The sequence below is a fragment of the Microcaecilia unicolor genome, chromosome 10 (assembly GCF_901765095.1).
Source record: "Microcaecilia unicolor chromosome 10, aMicUni1.1, whole genome shotgun sequence".
In the NCBI taxonomy this organism is placed as follows: Eukaryota; Metazoa; Chordata; class Amphibia; order Gymnophiona; family Siphonopidae; genus Microcaecilia; species Microcaecilia unicolor.
The window spans coordinates 6,374,386-6,388,863 of NC_044040.1; positions in this window are offsets into that span (position 1 = coordinate 6,374,386).

A 14,478-nucleotide genomic window follows, 5' to 3' on the forward strand; every position below is an offset into this window, starting at 1 on the left:
ATAATCCCTTGATGAATTCAGACTAGCTTTTTTTTTTATACTTCAAACCTTTTATTCTAATTACAAACAAGAGAAATCCCCCAAACATTCCGGGTCATAAATCCAATTAAACAGAAAATGCTCCCCCTCCTCAATTTAAACACATAGGGGGAGATTCTATATATAGTGCTTAAAAAATCAGTGTGGAAATCAGTGCCAACCAGGGGCGTAGCTACGTGGGGCCATGGGGGCTTGGGCCCCCGTAGATTTGGCCCTGAACCCCCCCTGCTAATTACCCTCTCGACACCCCCCCTCCTGCCACCAACCCGCCATTAACCCATCGTCGCTGTCCTTTGCTGGCAGGGGACCCCAACCTCCGCCAGCTGCAGGACGTCAGACTCAGAAACTGAATGAAGCCTTGCGCGGGAAGAAGAGGACCTCGGCTGGCGTGGGTTGGGGTCCCCCACCAGCAAAGGTAGGCGGCGGGTTGGCGGCAGGAGGGGGGGTCGAGAGGGTCATCAGCAGGGGGGGTCAAAGTTGGTGGCGGCAGCAGGAGGGTCAGCAATGGCAGGGAGGGGGGGGGGGTTAAAATGTGCTCCCTCACGTCGGGCCCTGGACCCCCTCCCGCCGAAGTCTGGCTACGCCCCTGGTCCCAACTAAGTGTATTCGATACATGGCGCCTAGATTTAGGCTTGGTTTATAGAATACGCTTAGCTGATATCTCAGCAGCTCCATTTACACCAACAAAAGCATGCAGATTTAGGTGCACTGGGCCATATTCTATAACTACGCACATAGATTTCAGAATGACCACGAGACACCCATTTCCCTGCCCATAACCATGCCCTTTATTGCTTGTGCAGGTTAGAAGTTAGGCGCATTGCATTACAGAATGCGGTTAGTGAGTTGTGCATGTCAGTGGCGTAGCGAGGGTGGCTGCCACCCGGGGCGGTTCACCACTGCGCACCCCCCTGGGTGCAGCATGACACCCCCCCTCAGCGCATCAACCCCCCCCGGCGCATCACTCAAGCCCCCCCTCAGTGCATTCCTGCCTGCCGTGTGCACGCCGCTGGGGGGGGGGTGTCGGTTCCGCTGGTTCCCTGCTCCCTCTGCCCCGGAACAGGAAGTAACCTGTTCCGGGGCAGAGGGAGCACGGAACCAGCGGAGCCGACACCCCCCCAGTGGCGTGCACCTGGGGCGGACCGCCCCCACCGCCCTGCCCTTGCTACGCCACTGGTGCACGTAAATTCTAATTATTGCCAATTAGTGCTCATTATTGCTTGTTAAGAGCTGTTATCAATGTTGATTAGCATTGTTAAGCCAATTACATTATGCGTGTTATAGAATATGCTTGGATTTCAGCGCAGATCTATAGGCGCGGTATATAGAGTCCAGGGGATAAGACGTAAACATTTTGTCATTTACAAAAACGATCCAAAGGCGCCCCAACTTTCTTTAAAGCTAGAATGCTCCGTCTCTTAATCACAGCAACTTCTTCCCATTTCCTTGTAAGACATAACCACGTTCCACTACGCAATTATAGACAAAGCCGTATTATCTTTCTATCCAGACAATACAGATACTATTGCCAGCGACATTAGCAAATCAGATATCTTAGACCAGCTTTAAGAGATACAGTCTGGAGCCAGAAATACTTGCATAAGTACATAAGTATTACCATACTGGGAAAGACCAAAGGTCCATCGAGCCCAGCATACTGTTTCCAACAGCGGCCAATCCAGGTCACAAATACCTGGCAAGATCCCAAAAATGTACAAAACATTTTATACTGCTTATCCCAGAAATAGTGGATTTTCCCCAAGTCCATTTAATAATGGTCTATGGACTTTTCCTTTAGGAAGCCGCCCAAACCTTTTTTTAAACTCCGCTAAGCTAACCGCCTTTACCACATTCTCTGTCAACGAATTCCAGAGTTTAATTACATGTTGAGTGAAGAAAAATGTTCTCTGATTTGTTTTAAATTTACTACATTGTAGCTTCATCGCATGCCCCCTAGTCCTAGTATTTTTGGAAAGCGTGAACAAGATGCTTCACATCTACCCGTTCAACTCCACTCATTATTTTATAGACCACTATCATATCTCCCCTCAGCTGCCTTTTCTCCAAGCTGAAGAGCCCTAGCAGCTTTAGCCTTTCCTCATAGGGAAGTTGTCCCATCCCCTTTATCATTTTTGTCACCCTTCTCTGTACCTTTTCTAATTCCACTATATCTTTTTTTGAGATGCGGCGACCAGAATGCCACCATTGGATTCTGAGGTATAAAGACAGAAATCTAGACTAGATTGGTAGAGAAGGGTTAGATCTAGTCATTGCCCATTTTTTCCCTGGTGCCCTGATGTGGTGTGGTGAGATCCTATTCCGTATTGGCATTGGGCACCCAGATTCTATATAGAAATACTAGCGTAAACCAGCCTCAGCTAACATTTATATGACTGCAGTTACACTAGCCAATGTTGTATTTAAACTAGATGTGTCAGTGTCATATGCACCCCCTGTCCGAACTGGCCACCCACACTTTAAAATCCTCTCAGCTTTAGTCTTCACCCATGCAGCGGCAGTGGCACTCATAGGCTGTCTATGGCCTGCTCCTGGACTTCCTCCCTGCACCGTCTCGCCCTTCACAAAACAGGAAGTTGCATCAGAAGGGGTGGGGACGGTTAAGGGAGGAAGCCCCAGAGCAGGCCATAGGCAGCCTATGAGTGCCACTGCCGCTGCATGGGTGAAGACTAAAGCTGAGAGGATTTTAAGGTATGGAGGGCGGCACAGAGGGGCAGGAGGGACGCACCCCCTGTTAAAACGTTGCTGGCTATGCTATTGCCACCAGCCATTGACCTATGTGACTGTGATTGCAGAAATGTGGCAAGGGTGTGAGTAGCTTACAGTATGCATAAGTCGGAGTCTTCCCCCCCCCCCCATACCCGAGGATGTATTAGCAGTGGTTAGCATAACTGGGTTTAAAAAGATTTGGACAAGTTCCTGGAGGAAAAGTGCATAGTCTGTTATTGAGATGGACATGGGGAAGCCACTGCTTGCCTCAGGATTGGTAGTATGGAATGTTACTCTTGAGGATTCCGGAATCTTGAAAAACAACTTAGCTGAAGAAGAACCAGGCTGTGAGATAAGAGTGCAGACAGGGCTTATGTCATGTGATATATAAGGACAGGGTGATAGATCTGAAACAGCATGTATCGGTTGACATGGCTGAATAAGAGGCCAGCAAAGCTTGAAGAATGGTCCAATAACTGGCAACTAAGATTTAATTCTAAAAAATGCAGGGTCACGCACTTAGGTTACAAAAATACAAGGGAACGGTATAGGGGGGTGAAATACTTCTGTGTAAGAAAGAAGAGTGGGACTTGGGGGTGTTTGTGTCTGATGATCTCAAGGTGGCCAAACAGGTAGAAAAGGCGACAGGCAAAGCCAGAAGGATGCTCGAGAGGAGAGAGAGAGAGAGATATGCTGTTACATTGGTGGTGGTGGTGAGGGGGGGGGGGGGTGGATAGGGACAGAGAACAGTTATGTTGGACAGGGCAAGAATAGTTACACAGAGTTGGGAGATGCTCAACATGGCGGGAAGACAAGGGTGATGCTGGGTCAGATAAATAGGGATGCAGAGAGAAGATGGATGGTGGACATGGAGAGAAAAGAATGGACACGGAGACTCTGGCAAGACAGTTAAGAGGAGAAAGAGGAAACCAGAGACTAGGACCAATGCAATAAGAAAAATAAAATGACCAAATAACAAAGGTAGAAAAAAGAATTTTATTTTTATTGATTGGAATATGTCAGTTTTCGGAATGTGCATCAGCCAGAACTAGTTGAAGACATGACTGGGAGAAACCTCACTCATTGGCCTTCAATCTAAATCGTTAAAGTCCCTAACGATTTTAAAATAACGAAAAATGCACCAAAAAAAAAAGTCACACATGCTGAGATCGGTATTGAAACGTACAATGTATCAAAGAATCACAATACACATCGTTAATCGGCCCCCAAATCATGCGCAGAGCAGCCAAGCGTTATGTTAGCTGCTCTGCGCATGCCACAAACAGTCAAAACACAGTCAAATCACAAGCACATGGCTCCCAAATCAAAACAAAAATAAAAAAAAAGGGTCGGGAGGGGGCAAGGGCGCTCATCATGATTTTTCCTGGCACAGAGCTGTCCTAACGAGTGGTCCAGACCTCTCGTTAGTTTTCCTGCCTTTTTCCTGCGTAAAGGCAATCGGAAAAGGTTAGTGCATGTCGTTTCAATGGGGTTTTCACACTAATTGCTCATCTCCATTCCGTTTTCGTTAGCTGCTACTGTCGTCGGAAAATAGGCTTAAGTGCATGGAAAGGATAGGAAATTCTTCCCTGAGGGCTCATTTAACGATGAAAAACGTTTAGTGCATCTACCTCTTAATGTTTGACGTCAACCTACTGGCATTTTAGTACATGAGAATTTGTGAGGTGACAGAAAGCAGCCCTTCATAGAATCTCCAGCTTATGAAGCTAAATGAACACTATTTATCACACTTCGGATCAGAGAGCTTGTGCCAAAAAGGGTCCTTCCAAGTGTTGACCTTTATTTCTTATTATGAACTGTGTTTTTCATCTGAGATAAGGACGTCACCCACTGCAGGAGAGTTCAGTTCAGACAGGAGTGTGGGCTGGACTTGTTCCCAGATCTGGCTCTGCAGTAATTTACCACTAAATGAAATGCTTTGCTCATTCTTTTTAAAGTTCTTTTCTGATGTGGGACGTCTGTTCCAGCAAGGAACTGACAGCGTGACGGCTCCATAGCACCTCATAACTGTGACTTCCCAGTCTGAGAGCTGTTACTAACAGATAGTATATAATACATGTCACTGCTGTTTCACCGAATCCTGAATCCACATAGGTCTGTCTTAGCTTTAATGAGATTTTCCAAGGGCCCTTTAACAAGTCCTTCCCCCCATTCAATATCTGTGGAAGGAAAGGGAAATGGGACTTGATATGCTGCCTTTCTGAGGTTTTTCTGCAACTACATTCAAAGTGGTTTACATATATTCAGTGGCGTACCAAGGGGGGTGGGGGTGGTCTGCCCTGGGTGCACGCCGCGCGCCTGTTGGCTGAGTCTGCTCGTTCCCTCCCTGCTGCTCCCTCTGTGCGGAACAGGTTACTTCCTGTTCCGGGGCAGAGGGAGCAGCAGGGAACGAGCGGACTCGGAGCTGACAGGCGCGCGGCACCCCCTCCCCCAGCAGGTAAAAATGCACCTCGGGGGTCGTGCTGCACCTGGGGTGGGGGTGTAATTTCGCCGGGGGGGGCGCATCGGCGATCCGCCCTGGGTGTCAGCCAACCTAGGAACGCCACTGCATATATTCAGGCGCTTATTTGTACCTGGGGCAATGGAGGGTTAAGTAATTTGCCCAGAGCCTCAAGGAGCTGCAGTGGGAATCCAACCCAGTTCCCCAGGATCAAAGTCCACTGCACTAACCACTAGGCTACTCCTCCAGAAAAAGCGATTAGGTGCCTGTCGACTAAGCCACGTTAACACACTTTACTGGCTAGTTAATGCTCCGGATTTTATTTGGGTCGCAGATCTGTGCACAAACTAATTACTTAATGAGCCATTAACAATCAGTAACTGATGTTAATTAGCACTCATTTGGGCTTACTTGCGGATCTGCCCTGCTCCCTATTTTGTAACATGTGCACCTAATTTTCCAGCTCACAAGTCAAAAGGGGGTGTGGCCATGGGAGGGGCTTGGACGAGTATGGGGTACACCCAGAAATTAGGCGTGATATTATGGAATAGAGTCATTTATGAACCCAACTGCCATTAGTTGCGCGCCAGCACCAGGTTTCAGCAGACGTAAGTGCTGTGTCTACAGTTGGGCATGAGATCCACGCTAAGCTGCTATTCTGTGAAGGTCGTTCCACGCCGAGTGCCCTATGCAGATTACTAATTTAGCATGGATGTCCTTAGTGCCACGTACAGAATACCCCGCTTTATGTGGTTGTTTTTGGCTTTTCTGTGAATAAATCAGTTTCAAATAATGGGCACTGATGCATGCAAATACATTCAGATCAGCTCATTATTATGTAAAGGGGTTAACGCAGCTTCACTTGTAAAGTTAAACACATGTCCATAGTGGGTAGTTAACTTTTGCCTGGAAGTATCAGCTCACTATTGTGCAAACTGATGCTTTTGGGGAGATAATTAAAACCAGGGATGGGAGTGAAGCCCTGCCTGGTTGTTCAAATCCTTGGTAGCCTAATAGTAAGGGTCATGTTCCTCCTCCCTGTATCTTCTGCACCAATGTAAAGTACTCCTTAAGTCAGAGATGATCAACCTTTTTCATCTCACGGCACACTTGCATGGTGCTAAAATTGTCAAGGCACAGCCAAAAAAAAAAAAAAGGTGAGTTAAGTATAGGACGATTAAGCCATTGTGACATCATTTAAGAGGTTGGCTCTTGGGTATTGGTGGAATGAGGCATTATGACATCACAATATCAGAAGTGAGCCAAGTAAAGAATAATCAAGCCATTCTGACATCATTGATGAGGTCAGCTCCTGGGCATTGCTGGAATGAGGCATTATGACATCACAAATTCAGCTCTGGTTACCAGAGACTGAAACTCTTCACATTAGTAATTAGGTCTCATTACATAAAATGGAACCTGTGCTAAAATAGAATGAGTTAGTGGTAAAATAACATGTCTTAGCAGTAGTTCAAGTAGATTACTATGCCCCTTAATGCTTAAAAATGTGGGTGGTTTCCAAGCTTTACATTATAACGTATATTATATATATTTTATCCTGTGTTGAAATATTATAAACCATTGTGCTGGATTCCCCATAATAGTGGTATAAAGATTTATTTTATTTCACATGATATAACTCCCAGAAATTCCAAAGGTTATGAAGTTCCTCATCAGCTGAGCTGTCAGAACACAAGTTGGAAATGTAAGTTGCCCAATCGATTGAAATGCATTTCCTCGTTTTTGCAGGAATCTGTGCACACTCTCCTTTGTTTTCCTGAAAATAATATGTGGCTAGAGACCATCTATTTTTGAGGTAGTAAATCTCACCAGTAATGCAGGCACAGATTTACTTGTAACCACTCGTTAGGAACGTTTCATTTTTATTGATTCTCCTTTGGCCTGCTAATGAGTGTTGAATTTGGAAGCTCCTTCTTTTGACCTTGCTTGCAATAGTGAAAAAAATGTTTCTTAATCAGAAGCCTCTCGCTTCCTTTTATTCAGGCCATTCTTATTGGAAGACGGACAAAGTTTTCTTAGCTAATCTGTGGTTTACAAAATTCTGGAATGTCTTGTTGTTGTGAAAATGGGACGTCTCACAGAGGAGAACAAAACTACAATACAACATTCACAAGTGTGCTAACTTACTACATCTTAGCAAGAACCCCTATTATTTTGTTGAACTATTTAGGCATTGAATATACAGGGAGCATTTTCTGCAGCCTGGCAGAAGCTAAGTATGACCTTTTGGTTCCTAATACAGAATCCGGTTATGGATTGTGTCCAGTGAAGACCGCAGAGGCTACTGCAGCTGGCAATTGCCTGCTGCGTCCTTCTCTGCCACTTTTGCCCTGAGATCAGAATCGTGCCAAGACCCATTAGGATGGGGGAGGGGCAATATGGTTCTTTGTCACAAAGCTACAAAAGGGTTAATTCTGCTCTGGCAGAACCATGTGAAATCTCTCTAAACCTTGTCCATATTGAGTCAAAGAAGTCAACAGACCCACTCTGGATTCTGCACAGATGGATGAGAAGGCATCATTTATCCTTCCTTCCTGTCATATTTCCATTCCCATTACTCCTCTCATGTTCTTGCTAATATGTAATGTGGCTCCAGAATACTGGAATTGATGTTGCCAGGTACAGAGTGGATCTACCAAGAAGCCAATCACATCACCTTCGGCAAATTCTCTGACTTAGATGTTTTTAGTACAGAGGCATGGTATAGTGTTGAACGTTTTCCAAAGGTCATGATTAAAAACATCTAGCTTTTCCTACATAAGTACGCAGCTATGGAATGCATTACCACTTGACATGAAAAAAATGGGTGACAACCAACTTTCGGAAATTACTGAAGACTTACCTTTTCAACAAGGCAAACCGCATCAACCCATTTTTTTAACTTTAACGTATTTATGAACATTACCACTTTATCTATTATTCCAAATTTGATGTCTTTATACCTGCTTAATTCTACTATATCACTTAAGTTCTTTAAGTAATACCACTAGTATCTTTCACTCTGGAATGGCGATCGCCATGATGGATCAATGTAAGCCACATTGAGCCTGCAAATAGGTGGGAAAATGTGGGATACAAATGCAACCAGTAAGACAAACAAACAAACATAAATAAATAAATAAATAGCGAGCTTTCAAAGGAATCTGGACCCTTTGTGGAGGACAATAGATCAATGATATTGTTATACTTTGGAAAACCACCAATCTAGGCTTGCGGTAGTGATGGGGACAGATTTTCCCATGCACTAAGTGCCCTTTTTACCGCAGTAGGTAATAAGCCCCCAAACCAAAATGGCCATGCGGTAAGAAAACTCTTACCGCATGGCCATGTGGCAGGGAGCCCTTACGGCCACCCATTGAGGTGGCGGTAAGAGCTCCTGCAGTAACCCGGCGGTAATTACCACCAGGATACCACCACGCTAACCATTTCTGGGGTTTCCTCCTCCAGAAATGGCATGCACTCAACCCGTAACTACCGCTGGTGGCCGCGTTGGGCCAGCAGTAGTCCCGGAATAGCGAGCAGTAAGCTCGCATTGGGCTCTGTAAAAGGGGCCCCTAGGTGTTTAAGCCGATTACTCTCTTTAGGGGCTGGGAAGAATTCTTTGCAGAATGGCTACTGAGCTGCACTGTGTTCCCCCCCCCCCCCCTTAATCTAGACAATGGTAGGAGGATCACCATAAAGGACTCCAAAGCATAAGGTCACCAAACAGATGAAGAGGAATCCAGTAAAACTTATATGGAAATATAATGTTTAATTTTTACAAAATATTTCTAAAAGGCAAGGAAAAGACCTCAAAATGCCCGACCACTTACTTTCAATTTTCAGCGGCTTTAACTCGAGGCGTGGTAACATAGTAACATAGTAGATCACGGCAGAAAAAGACCTGCACGGTCCATCCAGTCTGTCCAACAAGATAAACTCATATGTGCTACTTTTTGTGTATACCTTACCTTGATTTGTACCTGTTTTTTTCAGGGCACAGGCCGTATAAGTCTGCCCAGCACTATCCCTGCCCCGCCTCCCACCACCGGTTCTGGCACAGACCGTATAAGTCTGCCCAGCACTATCCCCGCCTCCCAACCACCAGCCCCGCCTCCCACCACCGGCTCTGGCACAGACCGTATAAGTCTGCCCAGCACTATCCCCACCTCCCAACCACCAGCCCTGCCTCCCACCACCGGCTAAGCTTCTGGGGATGTAAAGCTTCTTTTTTGTAAAACATTTTTAAATATATTACCAATCTCAGTGCTAACTTCAATTTTTATTTGGTTCACAAAAACCTTTATCAATTCTGATGAAATGCTATGAAGCAGCTATCTTCACAAATAAGTAAGGATCATTGTGTAGCCCCTGAAGCAGCCCTGCTGGGCGAAACATGGCCTGTGTCAGGCTGATTTGTATATACATTTGTAGTATTTCATTAATAAATTATATATTTTTTCTCATAACGATCTGTTCTGTTGATTTTCCAACTACCAATTACCACCAGGAACACCCCTGCGGTAGAAAATAGAAAATTATTTCCTATGACGGGTTTTCAGCGTGTACCAATCTCGGAATTATTGCCAGGTGCACACGTTAGCCGGGCGGTAATGACGATTTGAGCCCCTTAGTGTGTACCTGCAAGCCTTTCTCCGTTTCCAGAGTGATTTGCCCAATGGTTTCTCTGCTCAGATTGCCTGATAGAAAACTCCCACGCAGCAGCTGGAAATGTATGTGGGCTTTCTTTCACAGAGCTCCTACTTGGGGGGTTTAGGGATGTGATTAAATCACTTTCAAATGTCCACAAACAAGCAGTGGGTTAATTAGCTATTCGGCATGAGTGTTCTAAAATGCACATGTATCTTGCAACACTATGGACTATTCTGGATTTTTCTCTAAACATGCCTTGGTCCAGTAGCCATTGCAGGACTGAGGTTTTGCAGGGCGTGATGGTTTTTATCCTAAGGTGAGGTGTGTGCACGTCTTGAGATGCCAGACATACCCTGCAGCGTTCATCCAACCTTACAACATCAGCGCTGGATGATTCTTATGTTGGCCCAATGAAATGTACCACGGCCCACAGAGAATCCAAAAATACTACACCACGTCAGTAATACTAAAGAGGTCCAAGAGTTTGCAAACCCTGAATTGCTGCCGAGACAAATTCAAGCAGCAATACACAGGTTGTCGGCATAATAAATGAGGGGCAGCATGTTTTTTCATGGACCTCAAGTGGAATTTAATGATAAGCTCGATGTACCAGGTGCTATAGACATATGGCTTGTGACTCACGTTCCATACAGAAAGAGCCTCAAATTGAATAACCAGATCCAGTAAAAAAAACACTCCATAATGCACTTCTATTTGATTTATTGGTGCAATACAATCACTCATATCATTAATTTATCATTATGATAGAAATATTGATATGTGTACATGATTGTCAAGGCAGAGAATAATTTGATACATAGCCCCATTGGAAAAATTTGCTGAATCGCATAGGCAGTTCAGAATGGCTGCAATGTTGGTTACATGCATGGAGTAAATACATAATTTCCCTTCTCTTGTACAAAAAGCATTCATGGACACTGCGATTTGTTGAAGACCTGCAACTTTTGGGTATGTTTACATTCTGCTATAAGGGTTTGCAAGCATGCTTCACTGACAGCTGAGCATGCCTTTTACAGCTGACAATGAGAGTCAGGGCACACGCTTCCCCTGCCCGGATTACCTGGTTTGCCAAAATTAAGTCTCCTTTTTTGGATTTTATAAACATGATTGCTTAAATGCTGGTTCACAAAGAATGGATATACAGAAGCAGATTCAGGTGGGTTGCTGCATTAACTGGAACTCACAGTACCTGTAGGGGAGGGGGCACTGCAGTTGAGTTCACAGCAACCATCTGGGGACCAGTTTTCAAAGTGTCAGAAAGCACAGAGAAGAGGTTTAACTGCCACACTTCCCTCTATATTCCGTTTAGGACAGACTTGTCCAAATTCAGGCCTCGAGGGCTGCAAGCAGACCAGGTTTTTCAGGATATCCCTAATAAATATGCATGAGAGGGAGTGGCATACAACAAGGGATGGGCTTGAAATTTTTCACATGCAAACCTGGACTGAACTTGGACAAGCCTGGATAAAAGACAGGCTTCCTCCTCCATTCCCCACGCGATATTCAGTAATCCTAAATCTAGGCATGGGCAGCCTTGTTCTGTGGCCCCATTTCCAACCTTGAGCATGCCAGTTTCCAGAAAAGACAATCAATAGAAATCAAACAAAATAAAACATGGAAAAGAAAATAAGATGATACCTTTTTTATTGGACATAACTTAATACATTTCTTGATTAGCTTTCGAAGGTTGCCCTTCTTCCTCAGATCGGAAATAAGCTTCCATGTTTTATTTTGTTTGATTTCTATTGATAACCTTTAAGAGTGGACTAACACGGCTACCACACCTCTCTCCAGAAAAGACAAAAATGTCATGGATTTGATATACTGCTTTTCTGAGGTACAACAAAAGTGGTTTACATATTTGTGCGGGAGTGGATGGTATAGTGAATAGCACTCCTCCACTGACAGTGCAGTTCAGCCTCCTTACAGCAGGTGGTGCTAGTCTGCAGAGGCCATGAGGCAAGAGGCCTCCTGCAGAAGAGTCAAAGGGTGTGGCAAGCAAGGCTGCAGTACCTGGGAAGAGCTTGGGGAAGAAGAGTGGCCTTAATAAGAAGTGCTACCCAGTAAGTGACAGAGCAGAAGCGGATATGAGATAGGACAAGTTTGACATAACATGGTCGACATTGAGACTTGGGAAGTTAGGGCCAAGCGGTGCCCAGCGTAGACACTGAAACTGGAATGGTGGGAATTCCAGGAAGATACAAGGTGGTTGGGTTGCTTGGTGGAAGGGTGACCAAGTGTGTGCCATGGGCCTACAGGAGCAGGCCACAGGAAAGAGAGCTTGTGACTATGAGAAGTGGCTTTGTATGTTTATCTCTGACCGGTGGAGAGAACAGGTTACATGATTCTCTACATGTAAATAAATATTTTCTTTTCACCTTTAATCCAGTGTGGCAGTGGCATTCCTAGGGGGGCTGACACCCGGGGCGGATCGCCGATGTGCCCCGCCCCCCGGAACAGCGCGACACCCTCCCCCGGCGAAAGAACTCCCGATCCCCCGGTGAAAGAACCCCCCCCCGGGTGCATGCCGCTGGGGGGGGGGGGGGCCGCGCGCCTGCCGGCTCTTTGTTTTCATGCTCCCTCTGCCCCGGAACAGGAAGTAACCTGTTCCGGGGCAAAGGGAGCATGAAAACGAAGAGCCGACAGGCGCGTGGCACCCCCCCCAGCGGCGTGCACCCAGGGCGGACCGCCCCCACCTTGGTACGCCACTGCTGTGTGGCTGTGTGTTTACTGAGGACCCAGGCCTGCTTACAGAGTCATGTTACCACATATTGTAACAGCGGTAGGATCTGAGATTCTGTTTTAAAAAAGTTGACTTTACTTACCTAGAGGGATTGGGGCCTCTGTACAGCTATGGGGAAAATATTTTGTAAAGGCTAAAGAGATTAGCTCTGCCTTAGAGAGCGTAAGTAAATAAAAAGATTAGTAAGCGCTGGACGTGCAGGATTTTTTTTTTCCTGTGGGTGTTGCAGTGCTGTGGTACAAGAAGTAAACTCTGGTTTGGAGTAAGAAGACTGTCCAGGAGGGACCAGAGAAGTGCAGCAGAGTGTATTTGGGGCTATTGTACAAGCTACACCTAGCCAGGAGAGTTGGCAAGGTAGAAAAAAAGAAAAAAAAGTTAAGGGTGAAAGCAAGTAACCCTGAAAGCTGTTCCTTACTTGAAGGGCAGTGGAAGAGTATGTTGTGGCTTCAGAGTGCGCTATAATGGCAGAGTTCCGACAAGCTGGAAGTTTGATTGAGCTGCAGTCTGCACCTGAGAGTAATCAGCAGCAACTGGTCTGAAACAGAGAAAGCTTCCCTTTAAAAGTGAAAGTAAGATTGCTGCTGGTGCTAGAGAAAGCTGGTGCTGGAGAAAGCTGCAACTGGAGCAGTTAGAAATCCTGGAGTACAGTAGATGTTTCAAGCTAGTACTGAGGCAGGAGGTCACAGAGTTGAGGAGCTGTCTGAAGCAGAAAGACACCACAGAAGCAGGCAAAGGCGCTGCTTGCTGGAGAAGGCAAAGGAGTTCACCCGGGTTGCAGAAGAGCAACGGGAGAATGCCTTGGTTGAAGTCAACCAGTCACGAGCGGTGCGGGCAGCTGGAACTTCAGGCAGAAAAGCTGCGCTGCAAGGAAGCTCAGCTTAAAGGAGAGTACCATACGGTGGTGGAGGAAAAAGCCAGTTGTGCAACAGCAAAGGAACACATAACCTGCAGGTTGCAGAAACTGCAAGGATAGTTGGAGAAGAGTGTTCCAGCTGACCAATTCAAAGAAATACAAAAGGGCTGACCGAGGAGGTAGACAAGAAAGTTAAGGAACTGGAAGCCAAGGATGGAGAGCAGACAAAGCAGCAACAAATGGTCCAGGAGTTGAAGGACCAAGTTAGCCTGTTGACAGTCCAGACTGAGGACTATCAGGCCAAAGCAAAGAATGCAGAAACTGAAGCAGAGCAGCTTCAGCAACAGTGCCATGGTGACATTATACTGAGCTGCAGGGGTCACTAACTGAAGTCTTGCAAAGATGTGAAGGGGCTGAAAGCAAGGACACAGGCATTGGAGAACCTGAAAGCTAGGCTCCAGAGTGAACTGCAAGAGTTGAGCCTCCAGGAGGAGGGGGCCTGCGAGCGAGAGCAGCCCAGCTAGAGTGTACCAGGCTGCCAGAATTAAGGGTTGTTGACCTGGCAGCTGATAGAAACGCAAGAGAACATGTACATAGAGTATGTCAGTGTGTGGGAACACCAAGAAAAGATGGCAATGATGGAGAGTAGAATGCAAACACAGGGAGTTGGAGAATATGGCTACTCAGCTTAAGAAAGTTGCTCCGACAAAGGTTTAGTTGGATAACCAACTGAAAAAGCTCAGGAGGAGAGCAAAAGAAAAGCAGTGGATACAAAGGGCTCATGTCCTGACTTACATCAGGGAGATGTCTCTCCAAATGGAAAACTTAAGGATACAACTGGAGGAAGAATCACAAATCATGAAGGGCATGACGGAGGCCTTATAGATGGCCAGCTGAGGATTTGAGAAGGTTTAGCGCAAAATGTACTTGAGGCAGAGAATAGGCACCAGGGGGTGCTAGTCTGAGCTGGTACACAAGTGG